We start from the raw sequence: 17829 nt of genomic DNA, 5'->3' as shown, positions 1-17829 counted from the left end.
GAAACACAAAGACCTAGAGGTTTCTCTAGGGAGCCTGTGTCAGTGGTATCACTCAGTAGTAGTGAGTGGATGAGCCAGCATTTAATGGGCTTGAGACAACTAGTTTAAGCTGAGACATGTGGAATGAATTATGAACACAGTTTGTAGGTGACTTGAAATGGACTGCAGAAGGCCACACTGCCAACTTCAAAACATCCAATGAACCTGGGTGATAATATTTTTGGACTTGGTCTTTGATGGAATATCCTTTTATGCTGTAGGAAGTCAGAACAGTCTGTCAGGTCAAAGGAGTTTGCAAAGAAAAGCGTCTGGACTTCTTTAAGTTGCTTGAAGACGTTTCACCTCTCATCCGAGAAGCTTCTTCAGTTCTAAGGTCAAATGGCCGAGAGTCCCAGATTTAAACCCAGTGGGAGTATCCCCCCAAAGAGGGACAAAAGGACCCCCTGATGATCCTCTACCTAATCACCTGAGCCAAGGTGTGAAAGCGGGTGTGGGTCCCAATCAGCCAGGGTTTCGGGTGAGCTCATTGTGAAACCTGGCCCCACCTTGTCATGTGAATTCCTGAGGTCAGATGGCCCAGGATGTGAGTGGGTGTTAAGGCGTCTGGGAGGAACTCAAAACTGGATTATAGATGGCAGACAGTTGGTGTCGTAAACCACCGCCTCTGTTCAAAGATGGTCGCTCACAGTGGACATAGATGGCTTCTTTCACTCCTCTTTCAAACCATCTGTCCTCTCTGTCCAAAATGTGTACATTGGCATCCTTTCTTTTGGACTGGGACTCTCGGCCATTTGACCTTAGAACTGAAGAAGCTTCTTGGATGAGAGGTGAAACGTCTTCAAGCAACTTAAAGAAGTCCAGACGCTTTTCTTTGCAAGCTCCTTTGACTACGATGACCTGGATGACTGAGAACCTTCACAGACAAACAGTCTGTCAAGCATTTATTTGGTTGACTCTCAGGAGTAAGGCTTCCCTTGCAGTTCTCCAAATCCTGCATGGAGTTGGATGGAGGGTCCACCAAATTCTCCCTCCAATGCTGGGAATCAGGAACGCTGATAACCTAAAGAACACTCAAGTCACTGTGTTGTGTGCATATTTTCTCCATGATGAATGAAAGCTCCAGATGGGGTTGCTTTTAGTTCTTGGTTATGACCCAGTCGTGTGGCTTTTTTTTTTAAGGTGGAAACCTACAAGAAACTTATTCGGGTGTCAAGAATAGAGCCAAAACCCTTCCACACCTTGAAGGGCCTTAGCCCCATAAAGTGTCACTGGGTATATACACGCTGTAAAGTGATCTGGTCATTGTGAAGCCTTTTCTCACTGGCTGTCAAAGGCCCAATACCCCATACTCTAGGAGGGCACCCCGAAAGAAGTGATTGAATGCTTTCTCCAAGTGCAAAAAACACATGCATGCAAACCCTCAGATATCCTCAAGAGGATAAAGAGTTGTTGCCAGGACATACACCCCATTTTTCCTCTTCAATCCAAGGTTCGACTAGTGGACAGTCTACTCTCCAGTCACCTTTCAAAGGATTGTGAGTGTGAAGCTGGAGCACATCCTCCGAGTACGTATCTTAAAAGGTTTGCCAATCCAGAGACTGTCCCAGTTAGCCCTACAACATCCAAGGACTCAGGGCAAATTTCATTCAATGAGTTTATTCAAAGAGTTTATTAGCAACCTTTGTAACCTCAGCCCTAATGATGGGCGAGTTGGCCCTCTTGTTTCCATATTCCTGTACTTCCTCTACCAAAAATATCTCAGTTCAGTTCAGGAGACCATTGAAGTATTTTTTCATTTGCCTCACTGCATTCTCAGCTATAATATATAAGAAATCTACATATGGTTTTATTAGAAAATCACCTTTGGCACCTCTATTATACATGATTATAGTACAATGAGTATCCATCTTTATCCATGTTTACGGCATATCTTCAGACTTTAGTCACCAGGAAATATGGCAATCGCAGTTCTAGAGTTCAAGTAAACCTGTCCAAGTATTCCCTCTTAGTCACAAGCTCGCTTCCTGTCTCTAATGGAAGTCTACTCTTCTTCCTCTGGGACCATCTGGGACCATCTCCTCTGTCTTCCCCTCTCTCTCACGCACACTCTCTCCTTGAATTGATTGCAGCTGCAGTGCATTGTGGTCTGATTACCCAGTGTGATCCCTGGACAGCACCCGGATGCTCACACTGCACTTCTCAGCTACAGCAGTAAGCACTCTGTCACTTTCACCGATGATGAATGGGACACACACATACATACTGCACTCACGCACATACAAAAGAGGCGAATAGAAACTGGGCTGTGGTGATCAGGAGGGACCACATTCACAACCTGAGTCTGCCAGGGAGTCACTGGCAAATTTATAAACCCTACATCTCATATTATTTTGAGTTTCGGTTTCTATTTAGGATTCTTTACTGTTCTGTCATAGGTTTGAATTCTTGGTTTATTATTTATTATTTCTTGCTCCTTTAGGTCCTTTAGGTCTGTTTGTTTACTAGTTATCTTTAGGTTACTTCCTGTTTTAATTTGAAAATTTATTTTCTTCCATATCCTGTGATAGTTTTATTTCTCTGGCTTCCCTTGATTGCTCTCACCTGTGTGTAATTACTCTGACCTGGCTCTTGTTCTTCCCCTGTTTCCCTAATCATCCCTCGGTGTATAAATACCTTGTTTTACTCATTATATTAGTAACCTCTCCTTATACACTGTGCAGCACTGTTTTATTGATCATCCATTTGGGATTTTCTTTATTGTAAGCTTATCACCAGCTGTTAGAGTCTGCTTTTAGTTGTCTCCCTGTATATGGGTCTTGAAGTCTACAGTCCATAGCTATCAATCAAAACCATCTCCAGACAATTTTGGCAGAGGTTTTACATTAATCTGACACATCAGCAAATAATCAGACTAACGGTGCAATCTTGCCAACTAAGGTAGCTGCAGGCACTGGATTAGTTTAGAGATTATCTGTGGATATGAAAATAAATATTTTATTTCCCCACAACATCATAAAAGGCTTGTGCAAATATTGAGCATTCCAATGCTACCAGAGTCTTACTACAAAAACAATTGATCATATCCATACTACACAGTTTTGTGGAGGTTTCCATAAACTAGGAGCTCACCTGTGCACTGTACACACTTCTTTGCTAGAGGCTCATTCAAGCACAGTCATCTCACTTGTTTTTTGTAAGCAAAGCATCCAAAATGTTTTTCTTTTCTTGTCATAAATCGAAGATGACCTCATTATTTCCATGTCAAATCGAGTCAGAACTTCGACTGTTACATCAATTGCTGTTATTTTTTTCCAACTGTATACTGAACCTGAAAACTTGACAGCTGTAGCAACAGTAACTAAGCAAGGCATTGATTAGCTGAACTATATATTTACTTAACCAAACAAGATGATTTATTACCTCAGCTGGAAGAACTAAAAAAAAACTAATCAAAAAACTGTATTTCAGCTTTTTGATTTGTTGTCTTTTTTTCACTCTATGACAGCACTGTACATGAACCTGTGATTTACCTTTCAGACATATGATCAACTAAAGAACATGAAGTGTAAAATCTTTGTGTCGGGCTGTGCATTGATTTCCCTTGGGGCCTTTCAGACATTTGGCTCATCAGCAGACTCTTGCAGCCAATTGACAATCAGCTGGAGGCTGTACGTGAGACTGCTGGAGATTGATTGCTCAGAACTCACCTGCCTCTGCTCTACCTGACAGAGTGATCAAACAGATGGTGGATCAATACATCAGTTAATAGTATAGATTGACTAACTGGACAATTGACCTTCCAATAACTCTCTCTGTCCTTATACAAGCCTCCCAGACTGTGGAAGCTCTTCACAAACACTCCTGACAAAGCTGGAGAGCTCAGAGATGAGACTTTTTGGCATGTTCAGTAATGCCGAGGCTACTTCACAAATAGATTTTTCTTCTCTCCATGTTCACTCGTCCCGTACATGATTGCTTCATATTTGACCTTGAGTAATACAGGAGGACTTCATCTTCCTTTCAGCTGTTACTTTAAGTCTGTCAGTGGAGATGTACTCATTTCCTCAACCACTGAAAAGCTATTTGTCAAAATTACCTTTAAACTTCAATCACACGGTTCAATCATTTTAAAAGAACACATTCCACTCAGACTATTTGACTGCATGTGGGAGGAAGAAGAGAAAAATAGAGGGGAAAGATAAAATATCACTTTTTGTGTATGACAACTCATCTTTGCTCCCGCTGCACTGACATGACAGCTCCTCCTTATTTTCTTCAACCTGCCTATCAACTAAAGATAAATTTCAGTACTGACATGGGTGTAATTACCATGATAATGTAATTATCATGTTGGATTCTCCATATGCAAACTTTATGTACATATTTAAACATCTTTGCTCACTTGTGCCTGTGGCTATACATTGCAGCCAATAGTGGGGAGATTTCTAAGTGTAATAAGGACTACACTAGACAATTTCTGTTGCTGTATTTCATTAATATCAACATGTAATTCTGTTGTGCCTGCCACCCACTTAATTACAGTCAGTCAGCCATAGATAAATATAGCTTATCTAAAATAGTGTAATTTTAAAATGTTTCAGGCTGTCTCGCAATGCATTTCCATTGTAGCTCTTTTGACTTGTACAGAAGTGACTGTTCTTGCTTTTAAGAATGTCTTTAATCTTATTTCACAATAAGGTCTCCTAAACGCTGCTTCTACATGAATATAAATTCAGACGTATTCCAAGTTTTGTTGTCCAGGGTTTTATTCTTAGATTTGGAATCTGCAGATGGCAGGGAGAGGAAAGGCAAGGTTTCTGAAATATCTGGGGGAGGAGGGTCACAGATTTTTTGAAGGGAGCATTTTGCAAGACAGAGATGTTGCCTTGCCTTATGTTCAGTTTGTTTTGGAGCATACTCTAAGCCTAAATTAGTGAAACAGTCTCAAAAGAGTGAAGCTGCCAAACTGTAGTCCTTCCAGGTTCTAAACCTCCTGCCACAGTCTTGTCGACTACGGGGCCCACCAATGCTGGCAGGTTTGCAAAGCTCTACTACAACAAAGACCCTCTCTAGTGCTTCAGCTTCCAGTTCAAGCACTATTAGAGATGGATTTAATCAAACACACCTACAGAGTCTCATGAAGGTTCCAAGCAAAATCTTAGTTACTATTAGAGACCTCAGGAGACATCAGGAAAAACACATCTGGCATCTGCCCCTTAACAGTATTAAATGCTGAAAGCAAACAGTCCTGTTTGAAACAGCAACAAAGTCCCTTAAGGAGATTGGATGGGTGGCTGTGGTATCTCAAGATCATTAACTAAAAGAATGCAGTATTTCCCACTCTTAAAATAACATTAACATTAAACCTGCTTAAAATCAGCATCAGTATACTCTCTTATTCTGATTCTCATGGCTGCCCAGTCCATCAACATGTGATGCCAAACCTTCCTGAAGTGCTGGGCATGTGACTGATCAAACCATTGGCACAACATCATGGTGAACCAATGCCAAAAGGAAACCTTGTGGCACAATTGGCAGATGCCAAAATCTGATAAAAAAAACAGGATCAAAGGCATTTAAGTACGAAGAGGATTTGTGATCAGTCATTCCTGGGAGCCACAACCAACTGCATGGTCTTATATTCACCAATGGGAAACATAGTATTTGCATACTGACACATTCTGCATTTCTCATTCAGAGAGGAGGTGTAGAGGGCAGAATTTCTGTCCATGTAACAGAAAAAACAGATTTAAAATGTGTGTTCTAAGAAGATTATTCATTCTTTTATCTTTGAACATGCCTGGAGGAGGATTTTTAAATATAATTGAAATTCTACAAAACCCACTATTAGCACATTGCTGCTATGACCTTTAGGATGTGAGAACTGAGAATATCTGTCAACCTGCTGGTTATCTCACCACACTAAAGTCTAATGAAATAATATCTTTATATGTTTCCAGTTGACCTCTTCTAATGCTTTGGACACATCCAAAGACAAGATGAATTCTACAAAGACCAGATAAACCACACTTAAAGGCTGTTTCTACTGTAACAGCTTCCATAGATATGATGGCAAAAAGATACGTGAGTACATGTTGAGTAGTTTTGCAAGTATATGAATACTACAAGAATGAAGAATCCTACAAGAGTGCAATATATTATAATGCATATTTGTAAAACACCAAGCTCAGTTTTTCACTTTGTGTTAACTTTATATAAAATTAGTTATTGCTGTGTGGAGTAGGCATTACAGAGATTTAAGAGCTTGTGCTGAAAGCGTGAGACTTTCCTTCGCTTGTGTCAGTTTCTTTGCAATGTCAGACAAAGATGTGATAAAAATGTATAGATTACCAAGCTACCTAATGTTAAATTTGCTCAATAATCTCAGCGATGACCTGGAACCTCCAACTAAAAACAGGTGTCATGCAACAAGAAGTCTTCCAACACTTTCAAATCTTCTTCCAAAATACTGTGGTTTGGGTGGTAGAAATTTCACAGGATGAGCATGAGGATACTGAATTTGAAATTAATGTCCAAAAAATGTCCTAAAAATATTCAGATTTGGATGGACGTCGGAAAAGTGAAGTCTTAACAGCAATGTAATTTTGAATTGGTTTATAGTTTACTGTTTGTTTTTTGTTTTGATCAATATGTTTATGTCAATGAACTTTATTAAGGAAAAATGTGCTTTTAAAGTTTTATTACACTCAAATTAAGCAGTTATAATTTCAGGACCATGGACAGAGCACAAAGTTTTCACTTTGTGTAACATGATGCATGAACCCTGACATTAGGTGCTATATAGATCATAGTTTTCTATAGCAACCCTGGAGGTTGCCAGGAGCTCACCAACACGTTTCTAAGGCTGTGTGACTGAGTGCTTATCTCCACCTTTGCTGATAGGTGGTTATCTTTTAGGATCCATTTATGCTGTGGGATTAAAACTCATGACAAGGGCCTCTGAAACCTATGATTCAAGAATATCAGTGTTTTGGTGGTAGGCTCAGAGTAAACATCATCACGGATGCTGATGTTTTTATTTTTATTTTTTTTTCTAGGACATTAGGTGCTACTTTCTGCAACTTCCTTTCCATATTTGATTTGACAGACTTTATTGATCTATCTTTGACATAGATACACTTTTCTGATGGAACTCCAAAAGAATGTGTGCCTAGGATGATGGGGCCAACAAAGGGTTCTCTGTGGTCTTGTTCATTCAGTTTAAAGTACACAAAGCATAACTGAAGTAAAAATAAACACAGGAGGTTTGTTTAAAGGAAACTTTTGGTCCCTAACCTCAATTTACACCTTGCTACATATTTTTGTTTGCATCTGCCACCTTAAGACAGCATACGTTATTTCGGTTGGTTGAACTGGAACTTGAAAGGAACTTGTACTGCTTCTAATTAGTATTTATATAAAGTGTAACTCAACATTAGAGACATTTTAAGTGTTCATATGTTCTCATTTGAAGGGCTGCCATCTTTTATTTGTTTTTGAGTCCAATCCAGTCAATCACATGAACTGGAGCTTCAAGGAGGCACAAACTGATGCCATGTCTCATTAGACTGAAATCAGAAGCGTGGTGACGCGGATTTGGATCTAAACCCATGTCATCCTCTCATTGTCTTTGGGTTGGTTGTTGTTGTTTTTGAACTTTTGAACTTAGAGGGCAGACAACTTGGAGACAAAAAGTGCTGCCAGTGTTGTTTGTGCTCCTGCCAAACACAATCTGGCAACCATGCCTGACTGAGGCTCTAATGAGTGTACTTGAGAGGGTCAGAATCTTAGAAAAAATAAACGAGCCAGAGAGAAACCGCGCACATGCTCTGTTAGGAACAGAATAAGTAGAGATATTTTTTTGTTCCCGGATACTCCACAGAACACAAGCAACATGAAAAGATTCTCAAATAATGCTAAACATACTTAATAGATGCTTTTGAATGCCACAACAGATATATGCAAAGAAGCACATAACCTGTGGGCAAACAAGGTGGCAAAAATTAACCAGTCTTTTCAGCCACACTAATATCTTGTTATGAAACATTTTCATTATGGGAGGCCTGGAAGAGCTTTTGGTGATTTTCTAGAGCTCACAGACTTCCTTTCGGACCTGCCACTTTTAGAAACAAAGCAGAAGAAGACATTTGATCAAGCTTCCATTTTCCTACAGTTATCTTCCCAAAATATGTGACAATATAAATCATATCAAATGTGCATTTGCAAGAATGTAGTATGTCCATGCTTATTTTTGCTAAAGTCTGTGGAAAACACAAACAAAACTAAGGCTCTTTGATCAAACTTGTATGTAGAATATCATGCAAAAGTTTATTTATTTCCATAATTCAACTTAAAAGGTGAAACTAATACATGATATAGACTCATGACATGCAAAGCGAGATATTTCAAGCCTTTCTCCAAAAGTTGACTCTGTTCATCTGGACGTAGCGTTATCAGTGGGAGAAACGTTTCGTCACTCATCCGAGTGACTTCTTCAGAAGTCACTCGGATGAGTGACTTATGGAAGATCAGGATGCTTCAATAGCGGCCTTCGGTGTGGCCAGCTGCCAAGTCCTGCTGGAAAATGAAGGCAGCATCTCTATAAAGCTCGTCTGTGGAAGGAAGCATGAAGTGCTCCAAAATGTCCTGGTAGGCGGCTGCATTGACTCTGGACTTAATAAAGCACAGTGGATCAACACTAAAAGAGGACAGGGCTCTTTTCCTGACAATCCTCTCCAGTCTGCGGTCGTCCTGCTGCTTGTGCACCCTTTTCTTCCACACTTTCCCCTTCCACATAACTTTCTATTAATGTGCTTTGATACAGCACTTTGGGAACATCCAACTTCTTTTGCAATTACCTTTTGGGGCTTTCCCTCCTTATGGAGGTTGTCAGTGATGGTTTTCTGCACAACTGTCAGGTCAGCAGTGTTTCCCATGATTGTGATTCCTACTGAACCAGACTGAGAGACCATTTAAAGGCTCAGGAACTCTTTGCAGGTGTTTTGGATTAAATAGCTGATTAGGGTGTGACACTTTGAGCGCACAATATTGAACCTTTTTTACAACATTCTACTTTTCTGAGCTTTTGAATTTGGGGTTTTTCATAAGCTGTAAGCCATAATCATCCAAATGATAACAAATAAAGGCTTGAAATATCTCGCTTTGCATGTACTGAGTCTATATCATATATTAGTTCACCTTTTAAGTTGAATTACTGAAATAAATGAACTTTTGCACAATATTCTAATTTTTTGAGTTTCACCTGTAATGTAATCCAAGCACATGTGTTATTTTATACCTCCTGTTAACTCTGCAGGTTGAGTATCTGAATATCTGGGTGTTTTGATATGAGATTATGATTATGTCAGACAAACGCCAACAAGCTTATAACCTGCAGGGAGAATGCACACTGAAAGGTTTCAAAGAGGCACACAACAATTCTATAACTGTTCTTTCATCAATGTTTGCTTAAACTAGCTTTCAGTACACTAATTTAATACCCAAATGAAGTCACAATAACAATATTATTGTGATAAATTATAGAAACTGAGTTAACAATAATAACAACAAAATGCACGGTAAACAAGGTTAAACTGAGTTTGACTGATAGTCTCCGTTTGGCAACTGAATTACCCCAAATAACTGTGCAGAAAGGTCCAGAGACTCCATTTCATAAATATACAAAAAAGAATAGTTACCAATGCACTGTAACACAACTTTTTTCCACATTTTCAAACCAAATAAAAATATCTGTAGAAGCATATTTGGTTTTCTTTTAATTAAAACAAAGGATGCTGTTAACCTCTCTTAGTGTTGATTGAGCTGTTGTAAGATCAAAATAACCACTTGGGAGAAGTCTCTATAACTGCATCACTAGATAAAGCAAAAGCTTAAATAACAATACATCAGTAAAAACTGATTTTCCCAGAGAATTATCATATGAAATATGATGTAACAGAAATGTAGCACAGCAATGCTGCATCTGTTTTAATCACAGCCATTTAATGTCGTATCTTAATTCAGTTTGATTACCTGAAATTGTCTATAAGACGGCATCAAGTTGGATTACAGGAACAGATACTGTTCTGTCCTTACTGTGAAGAACACTAACATTTAACAAAAGGTAAGCTAATGCCATCATCATGATCTGGTGACATAGATCTCAATGTATTTTTTGTTTTTTGTTTTTTTTAGAAAAATTAATGTATTGATGCAAATTCAAACAGCAGAGATGAATTAACATTTGAGTTTCACCTTCCATGGTTGGAAGAAAACAGCAGCTGTGGTCATGCTAATGCTTGTACTAAAGCTAAATGATCAGGATGAAATATAGATCATATAAAGAAGAACAAAGATCCCGGGTCTTAAAAATAAAGTCAGTGTTATCCGGTCTTTAAGCGATGACGTGATGAACCCTGCTTCCGGGCCCAAACTACTCTGCGTTTAATAAGGCTGTTGTGTATTTAACATGTTTTAATGCTTTTTATCTTGTTCTATTTAATCTCAACAAGCCCCTAAAACAGTCAATGATCACTGTTGGCCTCTCTCAGTTTTTATTACCGCTAATCATTTTAAAACTCAGTTTTTAAACCCTTGCGATGTAACTACAAGCCAGCCCATGCAGAAGTATATTAATGACTAACCTCGTATTGTGGATGGATTATCTCAGTTGTTCTCCCGACTGAAGTTTGGTCTGTTTACAGCATCCTGCCATGCGATTGCATTTTTCCTTAACCTTCAGGAACCCTCACGTTAACTTTTATTGAGTGGAAAAAGGTTAGCGTTCAACCTCCAGCTTCACTGTTTATATTATGCTAACATAGCTGTGTCGCTAGCAATCACGTACCACATCATTATAAACCAGCTAGCCGAACTTCAGTAACCCTACAAATGTCACTGCTGTTTAGTTTCTTGTCTTCAGTTATGTCAGAAGTGATAGCAGAGCTCTAAGTCTTAATTTGTTTCGGAAATTCCTCAGTCAGAACATGGTATATTATATTTAGATGGAAACTAGCGAGCTAACTCCCTGCTAACTTCTAACTCTGTTAAATTTCATAAATTTGGTTTTCATGGATGCCTGCATGTTAAACTATATTGTTACACCTGGTAGAGCAGCAGTGCTGTTCATTTTATTACAGATGAAAGGATTTAGACAGTTTTTAACTCTCAGTGATGCCGAAGTGATCGTGTGACTTAAGGACCTGCAGCGGAGTTTGGGCCCAGGCACGGCCAGTGTTGCCAACTCCTCAGTAAGGAAAATCGCTATTGGCTGTCCTAAAAGTTGCTAGAAGTCGCTAAACGACGTCATTGCCTAATTTGCATAATTGGTCATGCTAATGTAATTGTAACCTACGCTGTTGAAGAGAGAAATAACAACATGGAACGAGACAAAGTGAGTAAAGCACATCCTAAATGCATTTAGAATTTATTTAGAACTACAAATTTAATTTCTTTTAGCAATTATTGTTTTTTAATGTCACAATTCCAACCCTGCTCCTTTATCCAGGCTTGGACCGGCAAAAGTGACCCGAAATAGGCACTCTGGTGGAGTTACTTTGTGTGTGTGTGTGTTTATAAGTAGTTTTAAACCTTGTGATCCACAAAACAGCAACAGTAAAAGAAGAATTGACTGCGTTACAGTTAGTGCGGGAGCGGCGGCTTTGCTCGTGCGCGATTCATTTGCAGTTTGGACGCATAGGTGTGAACTAGAGCTGGGCGATAGAACGATAACGATATGTATTGCGAAATAACTTTTTCTTGATAGAAAAATGAAACTATTGCGGTAGACCTCAGCTCTCTCTCTTCCTGTCTTAAAAAAAAAAAAGAAAGAACAGCCAATCCAAACTAAGTAGCGCAGAGCCGAACCAATCACAGCCACAGAGTCACATCACGTGACTTGTTAAGTACAGCACAAGTGCCAAGCCGCACATGTGTATTTGTTTGGGAAGCAGCCAGCTGCCGTGCCGGCCAGGCAATGGAGAAGATGAGTGTGCCCGCTAGAGAAAAATCAACCGAGAGCTTGGGTGACCAGGTTACCGAAGAGAACACAGATGACGGTTCCAATGCCGGAGAGATTGTCGAAAGGAAGGGCCAGAGAAGTTCCGTAGACTGAAAGCGCTAATTCGTCATCGAAAACAACCAGGAGAATCCCTGCGAAGCAGAAACAGCCAATTGAGTCGGCTTTCTCCAGCGTCTTACCATATGACAAAAAAGCTAAGAGACATAGCGACATAACGAATGCCATAGCCTACCGTCTTGCTAAAGACATGCTACCAATAAACAGGGTCGAAAATGAAGGATTCAAGCAGCTAATTGAGGTAATAGCTAATCTATACAACAAGGAGAGATTGAGAATTTCCTTTTAGTTCTCAGTTTATTTGATATTGACAAAAGTTAGTCAATTTTGTCTGTTCTTCTGTAAAACAAACTAAGATTTATTTTTAGAATTAATATTTTGTTTCTAAGTGGAATTGACAATTTAGTGGTCTGTTTTGTTTGTTCTATTTTGAAACTTAAATGCTTTAGCGGCTGCCTTTTGTGTAGTTTGCAATATTTGCCTATATTTATCTGAAACTGAAGTCTCATGTTCCTTAAGTACATCTACCCTGTTGAACTTATTATGGGAATTAAATATTTAAATCAAAACAAGCTGCTGATTATTTCACATTTTACTTGTGAGCAACGGCACATTTAAATCTTACAAATATAGTTATTTGGCTTATATCGTGATATATATCGTTATCGCTTGAAATGAAAAAAACATATCGTGATATGAAAAAATCTTATATCGCCCAGCTCTAGTGTGAACATCTCCTGCCCTGATAGCAGCTGGGGGAGGACTATCCTCCGCCTGTGAGCGCTTTGGCACGAGCGAGGTGCCCACGGCAGCACCCGCTGCTTGTTGAGAGTAAGAGCAACACGCGCTTTCACATCAAAAAGTCGTCATAAATAAGTCTCCAATAACACCAGAAAAAGTCACCAGATTTGTCGCTGGTCGCTTTTTAGAAAAAAAGTCGCTAAGGGGGTCTGAAAACTCGCTAAATATAGTGACAAAGTCGCTAAGTTGGCAACACTGGGCACGGCTAATGATGTCAGACTTAAAGACCGCATAGTGCCTTAAAACTGAATTATTTTTAATGGCCAGCAGGGGGCGAGACCTGTGGTTTCAAAAAGACATGATTATATACCTGTGACCTCAGTAAACAGAATCAGTGAGGAGGATTATTGAGGACACACAGTCAGATCTACTCCATTCATCACATCCAATTTTAAAACACGCTCAACTTGAGGCTCATGACTGCGTGCCCCTTGCACCATGAACTTGTTACCTTGCTGCCTTTGAAATGGTTGCTTCAAAGTCACAGACCAGGTCTGGGACCACTCGCAGTCAAGTGCTGTCTACTAAACGACTCTGGTCCAACAAGAAAAGGGAAAAACATCAAAAAGTTGGAGTTAATCTGCTAATAGTTTATGAATGGCAGTTTGGCAATTGCGTGGGACCTGTTTGTGATAATATGGTGATAAACTGTGATAAATCCCACACAGATAATCTCATTAACTACTTAGATTCAGAGTTCAACCAGAACTTCATAGATTTGAAACAAAAACACAGAAATTCCTCCCAAAATGTTGAAGTAGTTGCTGGAGGATGGTTATTTAACTGCAAAATGACACAAGTGGTTGACTTTTATATAGGAGCATGTCCAGAATACAAACAGCTGGCAATGATTTGCCAATCTGTCAGGAGTCAGGTTGCCTCCCACCAGGAAACCAGTGCAGCCACCTTGCAACCAAAAGTGGTCACCCAGAGGTTGTTGGTGTTGCACAGTAAACCTCTGAGAACTCAGTTCGTCACCACAACTCCTTGCAATTATTTGCCAAATGTGAAAAAATTCAGTCAAACTACCAGGCTGGTTGCCCTGTTTAAAGCTAGTGTGAGTGAGCCATTATAAACAGCTTATGGGACAGAGTGATGGTGTTCAAAGAGGTGTTGGAACTTCTGTTAACTGGGCTGAGGCCAGTCTGTCTGTTTTAATACTACTTTTTGAGTGACTTCACACTAGCAGAAAATAACCCTGCTAACCCTGCCCACTACTGCAGCTTCAAAATACAGAAGCTCCCCCCAGACAAACCATTATTAAGTGTACACAGGATAATGGCTTTCAGCCACACTGGGAAAAGGTCCACTTTTGTTTGCACCATAGCACATATGAAATATAGATTTTCTTGTAGAGAAAAACCCCTGCAATCTATGGGTAAAGGGTGTCATAAATCTCTCTGAGACAATTTTCTGACTCTGATATTTCTTAACAGAAAGTGTTGTTTAATTAGTCTTAGGAGAAGAACTTGTACAAGACAGGAAATAGTTTAAGTCTTTTCTCTCTTTTCTATCACCTGCTCCCCTTCAGTCAATCTTATTAGCAACATGATGTTAACAGCTTCCACCCTGTCATTTAAATTTGTCTCGTGGATGTCTCCTGTTCTTCCATGCCAAACTCTGACTGTGTGTAGGAAACAGGCACTAAGCTCTGAAACTGATTTAATTTGATCTGAGTGGATTGATTGGTGGAGAAAAGTAATTGAATAATTATATGAGTACATGGTGAGAAAGCAATAGGTAGACAAAGGCGGAGTGAGAGAGTAAAATTGAGACATCCTTGAACTGGGTTGAGATCGATTGTGTCAAACCGAGAGGAAAATGTGTTCTCCCCACGGAGAAGTAAAAGGACTAAAGGACAAAAAGGAGACCGGAGACCAGAGGCGCAAGAAGGTAAAAGGGTTCTCCCGATAAACAAAGCAAAAATCGGACAAGTACTCAGGAGAGCACTAATTCAAACACACAGGGGAATACACTCATCATGGTGTGATTGTGTGTCTGTGGGCACAACTTTGACATTTACAGTGCAAAAAACTGAGACATGACATTTAACTTTTAGAGAATAAAGGCTCAGGTTGATTCCTGTTTTTCTTTTTGGGGTTTCTAATTAGACCAATTCATCTTCTTTAAGCTTTTCAATAAATATTATTTTCCAAAGTCTTAAAGGTGGAGCACAAGCTGCCTGTTCACCACTTTGACTTTGAAGGAAGGCTTCAAGCTGGCCCACTTTGAATGCTACCAGTGTTTAAGTGCTTTCTCACACATTTATGAAACATTTCTTCACGCTTTCTGTTAGATTACAAGCATGGACACTTTCCTTGAGGGAAATATTACAACTTACAGCACTTAAGCTGTAAATCAAGAATAACTGAGACAGATTGGAACTGACCAAATGAAAATATAATGGAATATTAGGACCACATATATTAAGAAAAAATACTTTAAAAAGTCACATTTTTCTTCTAATTTAGAGTAGAGTGAAGAATTTGGGAATTTTATTGATAGTCTTCAATTGCAGTTTGCTTAAAATTTGTAGTTTTTTTTTTTCATTTTCAGTCTAAAAAAACCAATATTATGTCTGATTTATATGTTTATATTATTCTTATAACATTTATACTATACACACACACACACACACACACACACACACACACACACACACACACACACACTTGTATGGATAGTATATGCACTGAATGATGCACTGAACTAACTAACATATACTTTATATATAATATATTTATTTATTTATAATAGAATCCTACACAATTATAACCAACTTTAAAAGCTACACAACAAATTCAGTCACATAACAATTATCATAAAATCCTAAACGATCTACTTTAAACCCCATGATGAAATATACCCAAACTTTAAAAAGAGTTATAAAAGTGTATTTGTCTTTGGTCACATGGTGTACAAAGCAGGAAACTGAACTGTGAACTGTGACAGCCGCGGTCACTGACTGTAAGTTCAGAACATTCTCAGCACATTTCCATTTGTTTTGCAATTTCTGAGCGAGATCATGCTTTAAAAGTTACTTCACAAGCTGATGAATGGTCTCTTTCTAGTTCCAAAGAGACAAGAGGGGTACTTCCCAAAGTGAGACCCATCTGATCCAAATCAGTCATGTGGCTACAATTGCTGCTAAGCTACTATTAACCATATAATAACGTGTGACGTGTATGGTTAACCTTTTCATTACCAACATTTACTTACTGTTGTATATGATATATGATAGCATATCATTAAGATAAGATGAGATAAGATACCGCTTTATTTTAATACAGTCATACCCAAATTGCAAACTGTCCCACATCGGCACTAGGCACAACTAAACACAACAAAACACAACACGGTAACTTAAAGTGGATTTTTTTTTAAAGTGCAGGAAAAAAAATCCACCTTAGAATTAGAATGCAGCTGAGGGAGCACAGTGGCCCTTTTCACTGCGCCCGGGCCTAGAATATGTCTTTTATCATCCTGGAATTATCTTCATCCTCGTCATCTTTAATTATCTGTGCCTGCTTCTCATGTTTAGCCTGTTTTCTATGCGTATCTAAAATCTAATTTCTTCCCGAGTTTCACGGCTCCCCTGCAGATGCTGCTGCTGCTGCTTCTGAGTGCTTATGTAAGATAACTTCAGGTCCAACCCCAGGTTTTGTGGTGGTTTTTCTCAGGTGCACTGCAGTGGAAACCTTTGCCGAGTTATTAGATAAAGACCCAGAAAAGCGCCACCTGCTGATAAATGTTCCTCCAAAATGCTGTCACCATTCCGAAAGACTTGGTGGGAGGATCATGAAAGAGTCTCAAAGACTATTCAGAGACCATCAAAACTTTGTGACTTCCTCCAGTACTCAAGACAGTTAGCTAGCTTCTCAGCTGAGGAAAGAGCTAATCTTTGTAAGCTGATTAACCCAGTTGTTAGCATTATTTTAATAAGATTTAACCTCAGATTTTGGTAAGCCTACTTAGCAAATTTGAATTACGTATGCCTTTAGGTTTGCTCTTTATGTTCAGTTGTACACTGAACACTGCTCCATAGGACAAATAGGCAGTGCTCTGTTTAGCCATGCTTAATGCTGATTAACTGAATTAACTAATTTCCCACACAAGTAATCTGTGCCTGCCTAGTTGGGTACATTTTAAAAACATATCTGAGTCTTGATCATCAACATAATTTTAAGTGAATAAAAACAGTGATTTTGTCACACTGGTCTCAGGGTTATGTTGGCATTTAAAAAAGGAGAATGCATCTGCAAGCTTCTTACCTGCGCTCACACTTTTTTCAATATTTGCTTCTGTGTTTGAGTCCAGCTTGCTGAGCTGGTTTTAATAACATCTACAACTCTTTGTTTTCTGCTTGCTACCATTGTGACATAAAGATGTTTATTACAGCCATGACATGACTGAAAACATTCTGTTAAATTCATATGAAACCAGCCACATGAGACACAGCTGTTAATGGAAGAGCTTTAGGTCTTGCAGAACAAACCAATGACCTTTCACTTATAGATTTTGTCTCTTGACAAGCTTCCTGCTTCAATACACTGGAATGGTGGAGGGATAAAGAGAAATAACTCTGGGTCTTGTGTTATTGATTGGCAACTCGAGCATCTGGCTAATGCTCTTTGCCAGGTTTTGTTCTTTCCTTCAGGTGGAAAAGGGCAGTGAAACTGTGTGCTGGCTCAACATCCTCTGAGACGTCTCACACATTCTTTATCCTGTTAAGCCTTTATCTGATGCTCATCTCTCTTTGCATATCCACAAGAGGATCCCAGTGACCCAGTCAATGATGAACAAGACTGCCAATATTATTCACCCACCGCTCAAACACACTGACACAACTCAGAGACTTAGTTCGTCTTATATTATAATCATTTTTCAGTGACTAACACGCAAGATAGGTCAAGTGGGAAATCTCTAATTAAAGCACTAGCTGCTGTTTTTTG

General features: G+C 39.1%; 1 long non-coding RNA gene across 2 annotated transcripts in view; it reads right to left on the bottom strand.

Moving 5' to 3' along the window:
• The window catches only part of LOC120441917, a 30597-nt gene that overhangs the window by 5958 nt on the left and 6810 nt on the right, over positions 1-17829 (bottom strand). The window lies entirely within an intron of this gene.

This window comes from Oreochromis aureus, linkage group 9, assembly GCF_013358895.1.
Source record: "Oreochromis aureus strain Israel breed Guangdong linkage group 9, ZZ_aureus, whole genome shotgun sequence".
In the NCBI taxonomy this organism is placed as follows: domain Eukaryota; kingdom Metazoa; phylum Chordata; class Actinopteri; order Cichliformes; family Cichlidae; genus Oreochromis; species Oreochromis aureus.
The sequence above is the reverse complement of the archived record's forward strand: the minus strand, read 5'-3'. Positions and strand labels throughout refer to the sequence as shown.